This window comes from Eublepharis macularius, chromosome 9, assembly GCF_028583425.1.
Source record: "Eublepharis macularius isolate TG4126 chromosome 9, MPM_Emac_v1.0, whole genome shotgun sequence".
Taxonomy (NCBI): domain Eukaryota; kingdom Metazoa; phylum Chordata; class Lepidosauria; order Squamata; family Eublepharidae; genus Eublepharis; species Eublepharis macularius.
This window is the reverse complement of record NC_072798.1, coordinates 1,338,947-1,356,619: the sequence shown is the minus strand read 5'-3', so window position 1 is coordinate 1,356,619 and position 17,673 is coordinate 1,338,947. Positions and strand designations below refer to the sequence as shown.

At 49.4% G+C, this 17,673-nt stretch overlaps 1 protein-coding gene across 1 annotated transcript in view; it reads left to right on the top strand.

The window, feature by feature from the left end:
- The window catches only part of SHANK3 (SH3 and multiple ankyrin repeat domains 3), a gene marked incomplete at its 5' end in the record, with an annotated part of 319,560 nt that overhangs the window by 280,498 nt on the left and 21,389 nt on the right, over nt 1-17,673 (top strand). The gene's annotated exons all lie outside the window — the stretch shown is intronic.

Below are 17,673 nucleotides of genomic sequence, written 5' to 3'. Positions count from 1 at the left end.
AGGTAAGCCCTTAAGACACATTTGGAACCTCACCTAAGCTTCAGGCCTGTGGGTTAAGTCGCCTCCAGGGGCTAGTGGACTCCTCTCGCTCTGTCTTGTGCTCGCAGTGAGTCCAGAGTCACTACTATCTGAGCACCATGCCGCACGGCAAGCCACTTGCATGGGTGCTGTGATTGCTACGCACTGGCACAAGGAGATGGCTGGAGGTGCGCCATGTGGGGCAGCCACCGCTTCTGGCTGCAATTCAGATGAAAGCCACTCACTCAAGATTGCCTGCAGGCACTGGGGTGACAGTTGAGCAATTGTATTAAGCAAGAGAGGGAGGGAAGTAAGGAAGAATATCCTGCCATTCGCTTTCTTGATATTGTTCTCATAAGCAAAGTAAGGCATGCTCTTAGAGGGCATGACACCCTCAAAACGCCTTCCTCCCATGGGAAGGACCCAGTATTCCACACAGTGACGGTTTTTGCTGACTTCATGCAGGCAGTAACACCCCCCCCCCCCCCAAAAAATGTTCTTCATTTTTTCTGAAATAATGGGAGACTTTTTAAAAAACTGACAAGTAGTTTCCATCATGCAATCCCTGCCAACAATCAGCTTTGTGATTACGATGACACATTTACTCCACTCCGCTCTCCCAAAGAACACACTTCCCTATAGGACAAAAATGTACTTATCTTAGTTTAGCAATTAATTATGGACTAGAGAGCTGCTTTAGCATAGTGGTTAAGTAGTTGGGCTGTGAGTCAGCATTCTGCTGGTTCAGATCCCACGACTGCCATGAGCTCTGCAGGTGGCCTTGGGCAAGTCCCTCCTCTCAGCCCAGCTCCCCTGCTGTAGTGTGTGGATAATAACAACACGGACTCGGTTCACTGTTCTGAGCAGGGCACTGATCTGTCTAGAAGAGCGGTATATAAGCACAGTTATTATTAGAGAGTTACAGTTGAAAGTTTGGTGAGCTACTCCAAGCAAGCTCTCAGCCTCCCTGCCTGTCCTGTATCCCTGCTTCTGTTTTTCCCTTTGTGCCGTCTGACAATAGCACACAACCCTTCTAGTCTGTAGGACCTGCATAAGGTGTTTTCTTCCACTTCCCTCACAGAAGCTGGACTGTTTGTCACCAATCCGGTGCTGATACCCTCATCCTGAGCAGTTAGAGTTTTGGAGAACATTCCATGACATCACAACAGCTCCAACAAATGGCTAGGAGAGGCTGGCAGGCAACAGGCAGGTGGCAGTCAGTTTTTAGTCTGTCACACATCTTATGATTGGGACTTAGGGGCTGTGTCCCATTTTGATGCCGAAAGTAGGTCCAGGCTTAAGAATGAGATCTTAAAGGTACCATTTGATGTGGGAGAGGAAGAGTGTATGTGTAGTGGGAACTTGGAAGTCCATGTGGGTCAAGTTCCCATGAAGTCTGGATTTTAGGGCAGAGTTATGGGATCTTCTTTCTCTCCCCTTAAGACTGCCCCAGCCCCTGAACTCACTACAGTAGCCCCGACAGGCTCCTGGCACACACACACCCACCCACCCCTCTAGCCTTTCCTTGAGTGGGCAGGGTTCCCCAGAGCCCATGCTGGACTTCAGGGGCTTTGTCTTGCCCTGAGAGTAACGGGAGCAAAGCAAAGGCCTGCCAGAACCTGGTCTCCCCCCAGGCATCTCTGAAAAGGCTTTGCCTGGGGGGGGCCAGCGTCAGCGCATGGCGAGGTGGGGCAGCTGCCCGTGCTTTGTCCCCTCTGCTCCCAGCTGCATATGCTGCCAAGCACGGCTGGGGGAGGGCACATGGGTGCTGCACGAAGCTTCAGCATTCCTGGTGGCTGTGGCAGCGGCACTCCCAGCTGCACCCTCCAGCCAGCGCCATTGGGGAAGGGGCAGGCAGGCAGTGTGGGCTGCAGGTGGTGAAACAGCTTGCAAGCGGGCAAAGAAAGAACGTGCAGGCAGGGAGAGGCGTGGGCATGGGAGGGCGAGAAGGTGAGCCTAGTAGGGGGCATGGGGCGGGGGGGGGCGGGAGCTGAGCGCTCTCTTTCCAGGGCCTATCAAAACCTGGAACTGACCCTGCCCATCATGGTCAGGGGAAAAGAGAAGCAGGAAATTGCCCATGCTCATGCAGCCATTGGGCCAGGTGTCCTTGTGCCCTAGCCCCATCCACCACCACCCCCTCGCTGGCCATGGCTGATGTACTGATCTCCTGGCCTTCCCTCCATGATGGGAGCCTAGGCAGCTAACGCAGCCCTGTTGGCATGGGCCCGGCTCAAATCCACTTGGGGGAGGGGCTTGCATGACCTGCCTTTCAAGCATACCTCGCAGCATGTACACAGGAGCAGAAGGAAATGTGGCAGCCAGGGCAGGCACTGTGGGAGCCTGAGACGGCTCCTCAAGGGACGTGCCCCCCCCCCATACATCTGAGGTGCTTTTTGCCCTCAGCAGCTCGGGAAAGTTTTTGAGGAAGGCATATTCTCTGAAGAAGAACCCAGCCAGGCAGCCCGTTAGACCATTTCAGGGTGGGACGGCAGAAGGGCATGCAAACTGGAGAAGCCATCCAGGGGGCCAGTTGGCGGCTTCCTTCCGGCAGTTCCAGCCACACTGCCTTGCATGGCATGTCTGCATCGCAGCTTCGCTTCCACCTAATCCAGGGCCCAGTCAGACCACATTTGGCTCATCAGACTCAAAGCCAGTTCACGTTCCCTTCCTGATCCAACCCCCTCGGCCAAATGATGACAGTCACTTCTCAGTGGCCTCTTGGCTCGAGTTGGAGGGCAGCATGCAGAGCAATGGAATTCATGGCTGGGAAGCGAGGCTCGCTTAAGAGTGCCGTCCCGTAGTAAGACCCAACAGCTGTGGGCTCAGTTAGCAGACTTGCGTGAGTTGCCGTACTGCAAGTTACAAGCAGGTTCGGCACCAAATAAATTCTGGCTTCAAGCTTAACTCTACAAGCCTGAACCTAGAATGTATTTGGTGCAGAATCTGCTTGCAGTGCTTTGTGACTGCAGAATTTGGAGAAAACTGACAGGAAATGGTTATTTGGAGGCCTGCAGGGCGAAATTGCTGGGATTTGCCCCTGAAGAAGTTCTGAGGCTGCAGTGAAAAAGAATTATTTGGAACCTCCGCAAGTCCATTGGATCATGGTGAAAGGAGGAGAGGGGAAATTGTGGCACAGGAGGAGGGGTCTGTTGCGGAGAGGAGTCTAAGGCCCGTGGATTACAGCCGAGAGATGCTGCTTTAGTGCTTGGTGAAAGGGGGGCTTCGGCAAGCTCAAGCCCAGGAAACGGGGGGTCAGTTTTCTGTTCTCTGCAACCAATAAGAAGGTGTCTCAAAGGTCCTTTCAGTAGGGCTGAGGAACGCTCTGACGTCTCGTCACAGATTGCAAGTGCCAGCAGTCTGTGATTGAGAAAGTACAGGCCCATGACATGAACCAAATCTGGCCAAGAGAAAATGTGGGCGACAGGGGAAGCTGGCCTACAGGTCCTGAGTCAGCTTTGGAATTGTTCTTCCTATACATGGAATGAAAGTGTGCTAAAATGCACCTTGATGGGGCAGCAGAGCTGCAAGACTCCTGTGGGTTGCGAACTCTTTCCAGGAGGAGCCAGGATTGATATTTTGAAAGACGGCGAGCAACATGTCAGGCCCCAGGTCATCCTGCACCAAGGTCCAATTGGGCTGAAGTGCCTTCCCTGGGCCTCAGAGGGAGAGGGGCAGGGGTTAAGGACCCCCATTGCCTCCCCTTCCCCGGCTGTACTCCCTACTGGATTCTACTCACCGGTCTCCTCCCTCCAGCCTTGTATAGGCCCTCCCCAGGCGTGGGGCATGCCCAGTGGCCTCAGTGTAACATGAAGCCCTATGGGGGCATGGCCAAGCTGGTGAGGGACCAATAGCAGCTACTGAGCAATCTCAACCACCCACCCCCAGGGTGGAGCTTCCCAGCAGCGGATTGTCAGGTGGCTGGCTGTCAAAGAGCCAGAGGTCGGGGTTGCCTGGCTTTTAAAGGGCCAGTCGCCGTTGAGCAGCCTTTACAGGGGGCATCCCTGGCCACACTGGGCCCAGTGGACCCCAGGCTTGGCAATGTGGGGGGGGGCAAGGAGGAGGAGGGTTTGGGCTGTTTTTTCCCACTGGGCCCAGCAGTCAAGGGTGGGTGGGTTCTGGTTCTAAAGCACAACTGTGGGGGCAGCTCTTCCCAGGGGCAGTTCTGCTGTTTTTCTCTTAGTTGTGGCTACCCCTAGAGATGGAGCCCATTTTCCTCGTGGGGATCCTGTCACTGGTCTCTGGATGAGACCTGATAAAATTATGTCACACAAAAGAATGAGCCCCCGTCACAAAGTGTGACCGTTGCCTCCCTCTGTTGGGAGTCAAGAGCAGTGAAAGGGAGCTGATATTCGGTCCCAGCTCCCTGCGCCCTCTGAGCTCAGTACTTTCTCCCAGAGCATTTCTGGGATGGACCTTTGATTCAGATATTCCCACAATGCCTTTCTCCTCTAACCCCACGCTCTCTGACAGACCAGTTTGGCACAGATGATGTTAGCACAGGAGTCCTGTATCTTTTGTCCCTCCTTAAATGGCTTTTCTGCGTGGGATTTTTGCTATGATCGCTTTGGCTATTTGGCTAACCCTCTCTTGGCTCATTATCAGTTCTCCTGCCCTAAGCCCAAGTTGCAGAACATTTAGATCTTCATCCCCAGGGATGAGTCACCTCCAACCAGATGCTCCTCAACCCTTCTTGGCTTTACCCCAGAAGTCTGTTTAAAACCTGCTCGGTGACCATTTTGATACTTTCGTGCCAGCAATCAGGCTCCCTTTTGGTTCGTGGGGAGCCTGTCCCAGACTCACAGACCTAATCTTTCCTCCTGACAGCACCGTTTCACCTTGCACTTCATTCTCTTTCTGCTAGGCAGGCGGATTTTGCTTACTGTAATTTATTATAAACTCCAGGGAAGTGTGCGAGGGAAGAACTGCACACCTCCCCTGTGGTGAAGTGTGTGCGTCCATTCAGGGGCCTGCTGTGCTCCTATCCATGGACAGATGGTTTTGAGGTTAAGGTATGCATTTGATGAAAGCAGGGAAGGCACAATCAGGAATTGTTTATCTATAGCAGCTACTTGTCCAACAGCTTAGAATGATCTCTGGTGTGTGTGTGTGTGTGTGTGTGTGTGTGTGCTTGTGTGTGAGAGAGAGGTCAGGGAGGAGTCTCAATCTCATAACTTTTTCAAGTGGGTAGCCATGTTGGTCTGTAGTGGAGGAGCAAGATTCTGGTCCAGTGGCACGTTAGAGACCAACTAGATTTCCAGGGTATAAGCTTTTGAAAGTCAAAAGCTCATACGCTGGGAATCTAGTTGGTCTCTAAGATACTGCTGGGTCCAAATTGTGATCTCAGAACAGTGACTTATCCAGGCTTCCCTTGCTGGAGCTTCTGCATAGACAAAGGAAGCCTTGGTTTCGGCCTTCACAGGCTTCAGTGGATGTACCTCAAAGGACTGAGTAGCAGAGAGACCAGGGGGGTCCTGTTGGCAGGGCCTTCGCTGGGATGAAGCCTTCAGGCCCTGAAAGAGACCTGCAGTGGCAGTAAGTATATTTGGGTCATGGAACAAGCTGCCGTTTTAAAGGGTGGAACCGCCGTACTTGGAGTTGCTTAACTAAGAGCGCACAGAGGAGGCATCAGCCATGGGTGGTTTAAGTAAATTAGATCCCATCACAGAGTAAGAGAGCAGCATAGAAGGATCCAAAGAATAACGGTCGAGGGAGCGTTGGGCTCCTTTATGACTCTGTGATTACATAAAGTTCCTGTACCTTTTGGGGCCATTTTGACACAAAATAAAACAAAGGTCCAGTATACCTTAAAGACTAACAACGGATTTAGTCTTCTGATCACCTTAAACAAAAAAACTTTTATTTTGCTAAAACAGACTAACACGGCTGGCTACCCCTTTTGCAATCATTTTGTTACAAACCTGTTAGCGATAGAAGGGACCGATTGCCTCTGATTTGCACCCTGCTATTCTCTTTTGTATTTTAAATTACACTGTTGGACAACACATGGAAAAGCAATGTAAATCTTTGTATCTTTGCCAAGGGAGTCCCAATGAGTTAATTACTGATAATGGGCCACAATTTACCAGTGACTCACTTCAGATTTTAGGGCTGGTGTTGAGGCTGCTCCAGCAGTCCAGTTAGTGAAATCACAAAAAGAAATTCAGAGATCTCAGAGAAAAGACAAAATGGCATTTTTGGCCAAATATCAAAGCCTCCATTCCATTCAGATGCTCTTGTGCTTAGTGACCTTTCCCCCTCTGTCCTGTGTAGTCCTCAGTCACCAAAATGTACATTTTGCCATACTGATATACACTCGGCACACTCAGAGGGCTAAGGCCAAGCTAGATGTGATGGTATCCTTGAGTCCGCCATGGGGACGTTGCTGCCGTTTTAAAGTGATTTAAAAATGCCACAAAAGCCCAATCCTGATTGGGCCTACAGTGCGGCCAGCTGTGGCACTCTTGTGTCCCCCCCTTCCCCTTTTATGTACTGAAACAGCTGCTGGGGGTGCTCTTGGCTTTTAAAAATCACCTTAAAACTGTGGCAGTGTCCCTGTGGCAGACATGGGGACTCCATCACATCTAGTTTGACCCTATGACTGGCAGGGCTGGCGCGCTCATTGAGGCCAAGTGGCCTCAGGCGCGGGGTGCTGGAGGGAGCACCAGAGGAGGCGTGAGCTCATGCCACAAAGCTGCAGCCTCCTATCCCTCCTGCCCCATGCCGCCGCCGCCGCCAGCACACGCCCCCGGCCGGGCGCAGCCACCATGGGCAGGCATCTGCAGCGGCGCAGGCAACCAAGCGGGAGAGCTCGGAGGCCACCTGCGCACCGTCAGAGCCGTCCGCCGCAGCAATCAGGCCGGCGGCAGCGGTGCGTGCTCCCGTAATGATGTCACATGTGACGTCATCACGCAGGCTGGTGCGCGCGCGCTTGCGTGCGGAGGGGGGTGCCCGGCCGGCCGCAAGCGCCGAAAACCCTTGCGCCACCCCTGATGACAGGCTGTAATGGATGTCTATCAGGATTCCCTTTCAGTCTCTTATGTGCCTGGGCTGACATAGTGAGGCCTAGTGGCTCCAGGGAAGCCTGTACTAGCGTGACTACAGGGCCTACGTTTCCCCGGACCCCTTTGGGCCCTGTGATTGGTTAAGAGGGGGTTTGGCGGGAAAGATCACACCAATAGGGAAATGGGGGGGGGTGCATGGGAAGGAGGGATAAAAGGCCTGGCCTCAGTGGTTGGGGTTCACTCCTGGGGAGCAGAGCTGGGGGGAGGCTGCTGCAGGCGGAGGGACCCTCGGCCAGAAGGGGTGAGTCAGAGTGAAGCCAAGAGACAGCTAGGAACAGTCTAGGTAGACGCGCTAGGGTGGCTTATTTTGTTTGTCCATCCACTTTTACTGTTCTCGCCATTCTACAATGGCTTTTTTAATAATAAAAGTTTTATTTTAAAAGAAAAGATAGAAATGACAGTAGAAAGTACATAGAAACTTATATAAAATACAAAGCATTACATTTGCGTTACCTTTGAGCTACAACTGAAAAGTATATTCAAAATATGTAACAGCACAAGTAGCTTATATAATAGTTCTCTTCCCCTCTTGATTGCTTATACCCAAACATTAATATCAATAATTTTTAATCAGTCATCTTTTCCATATTTTATCTCTATATTATGATTACCTTAATTTATCTTAGTTTTGACCTATGTACTCAAACAAATCTTTCCATTTTTTCCAGAATTCCAATATTAGTCTATTGTGCACATAGGAAGTTAATTTAGCCATTGATGCCTGTCTGGGGTCTGAGGCACAGCCCCCGGCCTCAACAAGAGGAAGCAGGGGAGGCAGCCAGGAGACAGCAGTCCTGCCACCTCAGCCAGCAGCCAGGGCCAGAACCTGCCTACACCAGAGGGAGAGGGCAGAGGCAGGAATAACTGGGACCCAGCAGCAGCCCAAACGGGGCCCTTACCTGCAAAGGGGGAAAAGCAGCCACAGCAACTCAGAGCCACGCCCCAGCATCCACCCCAGCTTGAAGATGGCAACCTGACTCAGGAGGTGCTCAGAAGCCAGCCCCTCCGGGTGGAGCTGCTGAGGGCACTCTGTGGGAAGAGCTGGGCAGCCAGCCAAGGGGCTGCAGCTGGGCCCACCTTCCGTAATCAGCTCAGCCAGAGAAGCCCAGTAGCCAGCCAACATGGTGCAGCTGTGGCTGATCCCGGCAGCCCAGCCAGCTACCCCTGCTGCAGCAGCTTGAGACAGCCCAGGGCCATGCCATGGCTAGAAGACAGCAGCCTGGCTCAGGAGTTGCTAGAAGCCAAGCCTCTACGGGGGGGGGCTGCCACAGGCATTCTGGGGGAGGAGATGGGTAGCCCCGCCCAGCATTGCTGAGCAGGCAGCACAGAAGCTGGCTAAGGCAGCACCTCGTGAGCAAGGCCAGGCAAGCCCAATAGCACGGAGGCTGGCTGGGGCAGCCCCTCGTGAGCAAGGCCAAGGAGCCCTCAGCTGGGGATGGCTCACACTCAACCCCACCCTGCCAGCAAGGCAAAGGAGCCCAGAAGGGATTAGTGGAGGAACGCACAGCTGGGCCTGGTCAGGAGAGGGAACAAGCCTGGAAGGAGGGCGGGGTGGAGACAGGAAGCCCTATAAAGGGTGGCTGGGAAGGGCTCTGAGGTGGTGGGTGTGAGTAAGGAGTGATGATGTGGAGTGAGAGCAGTGCAATGCAAGAGTGGAGGCTTGGAGGAGAGTTCTGGAAGGAGGAGGCGATGGAGGACGCAGAGGGTAAGTAGGCCAGGTTGAGCAGGCCAGCGAGTGGACTGAGAGGGAGTCTGGGTGATGTACACCGCCCCTCCTTCCACAGAGCAGGGTCCTGCAGTATCCCTGGTGCCCCTCTGATGCCAGGGCCGGCCCAGCTGGGGCCCCGCCCAGCGGTGACAGCGACAAGCCCTGACAATGCCTATTCATACAGCTTCAATCTACCAAGTTTTGAACTCCAGTTATTACTAAACCTCTTAAAATAAAGTTGTTTATTACCCTGCCTGGGTCCTCACACCTCGTTCGGTCACATGTAATATAAAACCTACTGGGAAAGAGTAAGCAAAAGAGGTCGGTTGGGTGCTCTGGGCCCTTGCGAGGAAACCTGTACCAGACTGGTGGCAGCCTACAGAGCGCTTCCCTGGTCCTTGCCTGCGACACACTCTCGGTTCTGTCCGATACAGCTAGCAGCTGTGCCGGTTTTGTGTTCTACTGAGCCCAGTCTCATGCCAGTCTCTTAGTGGCATCCACAGCATTGAACTGAAAGTGCAGGAAGTGATTTGGAAACATAAACTAAGTATTAGGGATCAGTATGAGACCAAGTGGGAGGTCCACAAGGACTTGCAGAAAGCGTCTCATTTTCCCTTCCCCCTTCCCTGCCCCCCTTTCCCTGCCATCCTTCCCGCCCATCTTTGTCTGCCTCCGTCTTCTCCTTTCCCCCTCCTCCCTGACATCCTCTCCCATGTAGCACCCTTGCATGGTGCCAGTTGAGATATGCACAGTTGTGCCATGGGGGAATGTGCAAGGACTTGCAGGAGGTACATCAGTGTTCTCCACACAACTTCCCTCCTCCTGGCAGCCCCCCAATGCTCACTTTTCCCTACATCCTTCAAACCCACTAAACAAGTTACCTTTTATCTACCTCCAGCCTTCATCTATATATCTTAATTTATTTCATTTATATACTGCCTTTCTCCACAAAGCAGCTTAAATCATTCTCCTTGTCTCCATATTTTCCTCACAACCACCCTGAGAGGTAGGTTAGGCTGAGATTGGGTGACTTGATCAAAGTCACTCAGTGAATTTCTACAGCAGAGTGGTGATTCGAACCTGGGTCTCTCACATCCTACTCTGAAATTCTAACCACTACACTAGGGGAGGGGCTGTTAAACAGCAGCAAGCAGCTAGGCCAGGGTGAGTCATGCAGGTCTCGTGGTATCAAATTGTCTGGTGTTTGCTTCTGGGCCTGTCCCCAATGAGTCCTCCCTCAAAGGCCCAAACAGCCCTTGAAAGGGCCCTGCTCCCTCCTCCTTTCTTTTCCTAAGTGGAAGCAAGCCTGGAATACTGGCTGAACTGTTATGTCTGCTTGACAACAGCTGCTGAGGCCATCTCTACTTAAAGCTGCAGGCACTCATTTTAGATTTTTCTGCAAACTTGGGGTATTTTCCAGGTGTATAGGAAGGTCTGTCTTGTCCGTTCATGTCTCCAGTCCCCAGATTAAGTATCCTCCGATCAGGGCCGCTTCGCTATTAGTATATAAGAGATGCAATTGAGGACTAAATCTGCCCCTTGCCGTGCAAGTGATGGCCTGTGACGCTGCCTGCATGCTGTGTGAGCTGAATCAGTTCCCCTGTTCTTCCCTTTACCACCAGCTTGTATAGGACTGTTGGCTAAGAATCAGCTGGTGCAGGGTTCCGCCTCTGCTGTTCTTCCTCCTCATGACGTGGCTTCAGGCAGGGAGGAAGTGATGGGCTTTGGAAGCTGCCATCCTAAGGCATTGTTGCCAAGCCAGCAGGTGGCTCCATTTTACATAGGGAGCCTTTGACAGCAAGGTTCAGTGGGGGAAACCAGCAGCAGCAGGTGATGGGGGGAGAGACAGTTCTTTGGGGCTAAAACTAATGAGGGAGGGACAGGAGCATGGAAAAGTCAGAACTGGATGCTGGGACTGTGCATGAAACAGCCCAGATTACTTCCCCACCAGCCCTTCCTATTTTCCATTAATGGTTGGATATCTGGCGTGTCTGGGGAGCTGGGGGGGGGGGTGGTACTGAATGGAAGGTCCTTAATTGGTTTTTGCGCAGCCTTTAAAATTTCAAATAGTATTGCAACCAAGACATAAAATTACAGCCAAGATTGCACTCTTAGCTTGAGTCTCACATGCAGCGCCACTTACTCCAAGTAAACCTGAATAAGATTGCCACCTGCTGGTGGCTGGGATGGGGGGGGGGGTGCTTCATGAGGTGAGAGATAGTATCACGATTAATAGTGTATGGGTCAGGGGGAGATAAAGTGGAGGGGGCGGCAGAACTCTGCGTGCTGTTTCACTTTCTGGCCCTTCTTCCAGCAGGATGATGCTGGTGACTGTCAACAGCAACCTAGCAAGCTATAGAACCTTGCTGCTAAATGCTGACATGGCATGTGTCACTGAGACCTGGTTGGGGTAGAGGTTAACCTCTCCCAGCTATGACCACTGGGATACTTGGTGACGCATCTGCATAGGCCAGTTGCGTGGGAAGGCGGTGTCACTATGGGCCGTAGGGACTCTGTCTCCTTGGCACGTTGTTCCATCCAGGCACTTCCAGTTTTGAGGCTGTTGATTGGGGTAGATTTCCATTCATGGCAATATGTTTGAGTAGAAAGAAGGAGTCTTAGTCTAAAGAATTACGTTCTCTATTGCCACAGCCACCTTGCACAGCATCAAGGCTGGGTGTGGGTGTGTGAATGAGGCCTTCGTGGCAGGAGCTCTGAGAAATACATCCTTCCCCTTTGTAAGGCCATGAGTTAAGAGGGAGAATCTCACAAGGGAAACAGAGAGAGAGAGAGAAGAGGAGTCAGGAGGTATTTCCACCTTAGACAAAGAGAAGCAGCTCACTTAGCAAGGGAGTAACAGAGAAGCTCAGGGAGACATGCTGCAGCCCCCCAATGTCCAAGGCATGCTGACTCGCCTATTCCATCACTCCCTCTCAACTGTGTATACCGTCAGCTTTCACAATACGCAGGTTGTTTTAGAGACCTCAGTCCTTGTCTCTTGACAGTGGCTGGGGAGGAGGCCCACCGTCATTTCCTCAGTGAGACAGTAGGGTAGCTTGAGAGCCAGTTTGGTGTAGTGGTTAAGAGCACGGAACTCTAATCTGGAGAACCGGGTTTGACTCCCCACTCCTCCACTTGAAGCCAGCTGGGTGACTTTGGTTGAGTCACAGCTTCTAGTAGCGCTCTCAGCCCCACCCACCTCACAGAGTGTTTTGTTGTGGGGATAATAACATACTTTGTAAACCGCTCTGAGTGGGTGTTAAGTCATCCTGAAGGGCAGTATATAAATCGAATGCTACTATTACTATTACTACTATTACTCCTCATCCCTGCAGTTCCATTACATATGGGTGTCGGATTCCAACGTGCCTTATGCACGCAGTGTTCTTTCCTAAAAGAGAGTGAGAGCTATTCAGTTCTAGCTATCCTCTAGCATCTTAATGGGTAAAGGGTCTGCAATGCCAAAATCCTCAAGTAACATTAAAAGCATCTCTAAATCTCTGCACACATCTGAAGCTGATAAAAATTCTGCTTCAGTAGAGGAGAGAGACATAATTGCTTGTTTACGACTTGCCCAGCTTATCTATTCCTGTAGAAAAATACATAACCAGCAGTATAAGAGTCCAGTGGCACCTTTAAGACTAACCAACTTTATTGTAGCATAAGTTTTCGAGAACCACAGCTCTCTTCATCAGATGCATAGTCTATGGTTCTCGAAAGCATATGCTACAATAACGTTGGTTAGTCTTAAAGGTGCTACTGGATTCTTTACTATTTTGTGACTACAGACTAACATGGCTAACTCCTCTGGATCTATAACCAGCAGTGGATCTCCAGTCTGAATTTTCTTTAACCCAGTCTACGTCAGTGTATCCCAATAGTCTGGGATTTCTGGTGGCTGGCCGCCTTAGTTTAGAGTTTGCAGTATCCTTTAAAAATCTCATTATCCTTTTTACTGCAGTCCAGTTGTTCATGGTGGGTTTGTTTACCCTTCTAGATAGTGTATCTACAGCTGTTGTAATATCAGGTCTTGTCATTGCTAGGTAAGGAAGCTTGCCTATGGCACTTCTGTACCTGTTGTTTGTTAGAGGTTCACTTGGTTCCTTTTCTTTGAGAAAACCTGTTTCCATTGGTGTGGGCATTGGATTAGCACGTTTTAGGCCAAAACTTTCCAGAAGGTCTAGTATCTTCTGTTTTTTACTAAGAAGGTAACCGCCATCTTGTTCAATCTGAATTTCAAAGTAAAATTTAGCATGCCCAAATATTTCACTTTCACTTCTTTGTTTAGATGAGATATAATTTCAGCACAATCATCTTGATTTTTATGGCAAACAATCAGCTCATCAACATGTCAAAATAAATGTCCATCTCCCATTTTTCTTCTTCTGTAAAGACAGAGGTCAGCTTTGCTTCATTTAAAGCCTAGACAAAGCAAAAATTGTTCAGTTTGCCTTCCTACAATTTTACAGCTTGCTTAAGCCTGTAAAGTCCCTTTTGAAGTTTACTCACTAGGTGTTTATTCTTTTCATCTATGAACCCTAGTGGTCGTTGCATGTATAATTCCTTTTCTATTTCATCATGCAAAAATGCTGTCTTTATATCCAGATGTTCTGTTTGCATGTTTCTTGATGCTGCTGTTTAAAAGCATCCTGGTTGTGGAATATATTACAACTGTTGCAAAAGTTTGGTCTTAATCTGTTTCATAAATTTGTGAATATCCTTTGGCTACTAATCTCACTTTGTATCTCTCAACTCCACCATTTTCATCCTTTTTAGCTTCAAAAACTCATGTACATCCAATGACATTCTTACCTTTGGTATTTTAGTGAGAGTCCGTGTCTTGTTCTTATGTAGAGCATCCATTTCCTCTTGTACTTCCTGCTTCCATTTGCTTGCTTCTGATTCAGACATTTGCTGAACTTTGGCCCCTGATGTTGGTTCTTGCAGTAACAATGGCCTTGTGAGGTAGGATAGTCTGTCTGCTGGAACTCTTCTGTTGATGTGCCAAGAGCACCTGAGATCCCGAGACCCACCTGCCTCTGCAGTACGCTCTGGCTCCTCTATCGGCTTGGGAATTTCCACCTTTACTTCCTTACCTGGTTGGGCATCTGTTTGCATCAGCTCAGTGGCTGCATCCACTGCTTCCTCACTTGGTTGCACATCTGGTTGCATCTGTGTAGTGATTTTATCTGGGCACTACAGCAGCAGCAGTTGTCATCACCATCGTCCTTTGAAGGGTCACGTGTGGCAGCATTCTGGTTGTTCCGTTTGTCACTCATCAAATTGCACAACTACTAACATTGTTAGTATTTGAGTCTAAAATTCTGCATTCCTTGCATCCTGGAGCATATCCTACAAAAATGCCTTCTAAGGCTCTGGGTTCTAGTTTGAATCTCTTTTCTTCAGATATATGAGCATGGGCCTCGCATCCAAACACGCTAAGGTGTTCCGTGCTTGTCTTTTTGTTATGCCATAACTCCTAGGGAGTTTTGTCTTTTGCCTTCGTGAGTAATCTGTTTTCCAAGTAAATTCTTTACAGCTTCTCTCATGTGTTTGTAGGAAGTCCTGGATCAATTAGCACACACCTGACCATGGCTGATTCTGCACACGTTGGATAATGCACTTCCAATCCTCTTTATAGATCATTTGGAACGGATTTTTTCGTGTGCAGAACAAAAAATCCACCACAAACAATTGATAAAGTGAATTGAAAAGTGCATTATCCAACGTGTGTGGAATCAGCCCCTATTCATGATGGGATGAATTTTACGCTCATCTACTCCATTTTGTTCTGGAGTGTAGGGAACTGCAAGTGTGTTGAATTCCGTTTTCCCTAAGAAATGTCTGTGTGGCATGAGAAATGTGCTGAACCCCATTATCACTCTGAAAGGCTTGAGGTTTCCTATTGAACTTAGTAGAGACCATGGAGATATAATCACACAGTTTCTGTTCCATTTGTGATTTTTGTTTCAGTGAACAGCATACTGTATATTTCAAGAAATCATCAATAAAAGGCTATATATAAGGGTTATTTCCTGTTGCTGCTGGTTTGATAGGACCACATAAATCAGTATAAATTAGTTCAGGTGGGAGTACACTGAACATCTTTGGCTCTGTTTGGGCATATTAGTAGGGCGAGTTGCTTTTCACATAATTGATCATCACTGGCACATTTACTGATATTAATACGTTACCAAGTCATTAGACCGTAATTCCTTGATGGCTTGTGTATCATGGTGCCTTTGCTTAGTACAAATTTCTGCTTTTATTTTTCTCTGTGGTTGCTTGCCTCTGGCTGGGTTACTGTTTCCATTCTTATTACTAAAGCACTCCCTCTGAAGGTAACCAGGTTTATTGCATTGGTGACAGAGAGGAGGATTGCACAGGCTTTCTGCCTATGATCAATTTGCGTAGGTCCCTCCTGTTTGAGTCTTGCATCACTCACCATGTAATTGGAGTCAGTTTTGTATTTGCTCTCCTCCTGATAAGATCTCTGCTTGCGATACTCTGATCTTATTTGACTCAGCATTTCCTCTAATGTAAAACCTTTCGTAGTAACAAAGCTGATAAAACTAGAGTGACTTTATGGAAGTGAGCTGAAGAACAAGCCAGTTTTCAAATTTTTCTCTAGTATTTGTCCAGCAGTGTTTCAATATGAGCTTTCACATGTCCATTTTCTTGCAGTTTAGCTGAGAAAAGGTCTCTAAATAAAGCAATTTTACTGATTTGGTGTCAGTCCCTGGCAGGTAAACCCCTCAAGCCCATCCAGGTCTGATCTCCAGCACGGAGCTTGACAGAAGTGACAATTCAAATCAAGCAGTCTGTGTTATAGTTGATTTTTCCCGCGCTCCAAATGACATTTAGGTTTTGGCGCGCAAGCCGACGAGTTCTGTGAGAACCTGTTCAGTTATGACTTTGTATTAGGTATACAATGCCTACTTCCCAGCATCTGGGAACAGGAGAGAAAACTGGAGTCTAGACACATCAAGGTCACAGCTAGCTGAGACTCACATATTTCTCTAAGATAACAGAAGAGGCCCTTTCTGGGTCCTAAAGAAGTAACGTCTTCGATATGGTTACAGATGATCAGAGAGAGTTACACATTAATTTAGTAATAATGCAGTATAGCTTCAGCATATTGTGGTACACGCAATATAACAAACATACAACCATGGCATGACTGGACACAGACATGACATTGGGTCCTGTTCCCCAAATACCCTCCTAAGAGATTCCACCATCTCTTAAGACACACCCACTGGGAATTTCCTAGTGTGGTTGCAATGAGGTTTCTGGCTTTTGCTTCAGCATCCGGCCAATACTCCGAATTCGAGTCATCATCTGAACCAGGCAGATTTGGATCATCTCATACAAAATACACTTTCTCTTCCTGCAATTGAGATTGCAATCTGAAAAGGCATGAATCAAAATTCTCTCCTGCTAGCTTTACTAACAAAGCTTGTCTCTTTGACATTTTAAAAATTCCAAAAATAATTCTCTAGAAAACCTTTTCTTTTCTGCCTGTGTGTGTGTGTGTGGGAGGTGAACTTGCAGCCAAAAGTTTTAAAAGGTTTCTGTGCATGCTGGAGCCTGGGAGGGGCTGTTAGGCCACTCAGCCAGTTCCTTTGTTAATTTGCATGCCAGAGCAATCAAGGGTCTTTTGTTCTCTCACTGGGGTGGCTGTGAGGCTAGGTAGAGAGGAGGGAGAAAAAAACCTTGCAGTTTGCAGTTTAAAACTCTTAACTTCTTAAATTCAGATCTGAGTCTGCATAACCATGTTAGAAATAGTCATAGAATCATAGTGCCACAAACAGTGCCACAACTAAGAGGGCCCTTTCTCGGGTTCCCACTTGTCTGTCCTCAGATGGCACAGGCACTCAAAGCAGGGTCTCCAAAGATGACCGGGGTGAATGGGTAGGTTCATATGTGATGGGCAAGCCAGTGGTCATAGGGCAGAGTAGTAGTCCTGCAGTGCTACACTCTGAAACCTAGCCTTGAGGCAGGACTGGAACCACTACAGAACAGTGCCTCCCAGTCCCAATCCCGAAAGGGGTCCAGAAGGATTCCATGACTGATGGTATCAAAAGACTCCAAGAGGTTCAGGAGAATGTTCAGGGTCACGTTCCCCCTGTACGTCTCCCAGCGCTGGTCATCCACCGCGGTGACCCAGGCTGTCAGTCCTGTGTGCAGGCCTGAAACCAGATTGGAATAGATCCAGACAGTCCTCTTCATTCAGGAATCCCTGGAGCTGGCTGGCCAGCTACTCCTCATTCGGTCACCTTGCTTCTTGGAGATCGGACAGCCGTTATTCAGCTCTCCTGGGTCCAGAGTAAGTTTCTTTAGGAGTGCACGCGTCGCTGCCCACTTAAAGGCAGGGGCGACCCAAGGAGGCATTTACTGTCTCCCAGATTCAGTCTGCCAGGCCCTCCCCCCTTCAGCAGCTTTAAGTAACCAAGAGAGCAATCCTAACCAGGTCTACTCAGAACTCTACTCAAATCTGTTCAATGGGTCTTTCTCCCAGGAAAGCGTTCTTCGGATGGCACTGCAAGAGGGGCAAGGGTTGTAGAAGCAGGTGGCCGGTTTCAAGCTTTCAGGAATTCTCAGACGGTATAAGGTGGAAGGTGTCCCAGGCAGCTGGGCATATCGGTGCCCTGGGGCCCTCTGATTCTGTCGCTGCTAAAGTAGAGTCCGAGTCAGGAGGTTTTATCCACAAAGCACTTAGCAAAATGATCGCAGCAGGCTGCAGAGCAGTCCACCTGCTCCCATACTGCCCAGACCAGCAGCTAGGCTCTTCCTCTTGAGCCCTGCCGCCTGTGCCCCCACCATCAGAGGTGAGGTGACGTGAGTGGCCTCTGGAGACAGGGCTTTTTCAGTGGCGCCTCACCT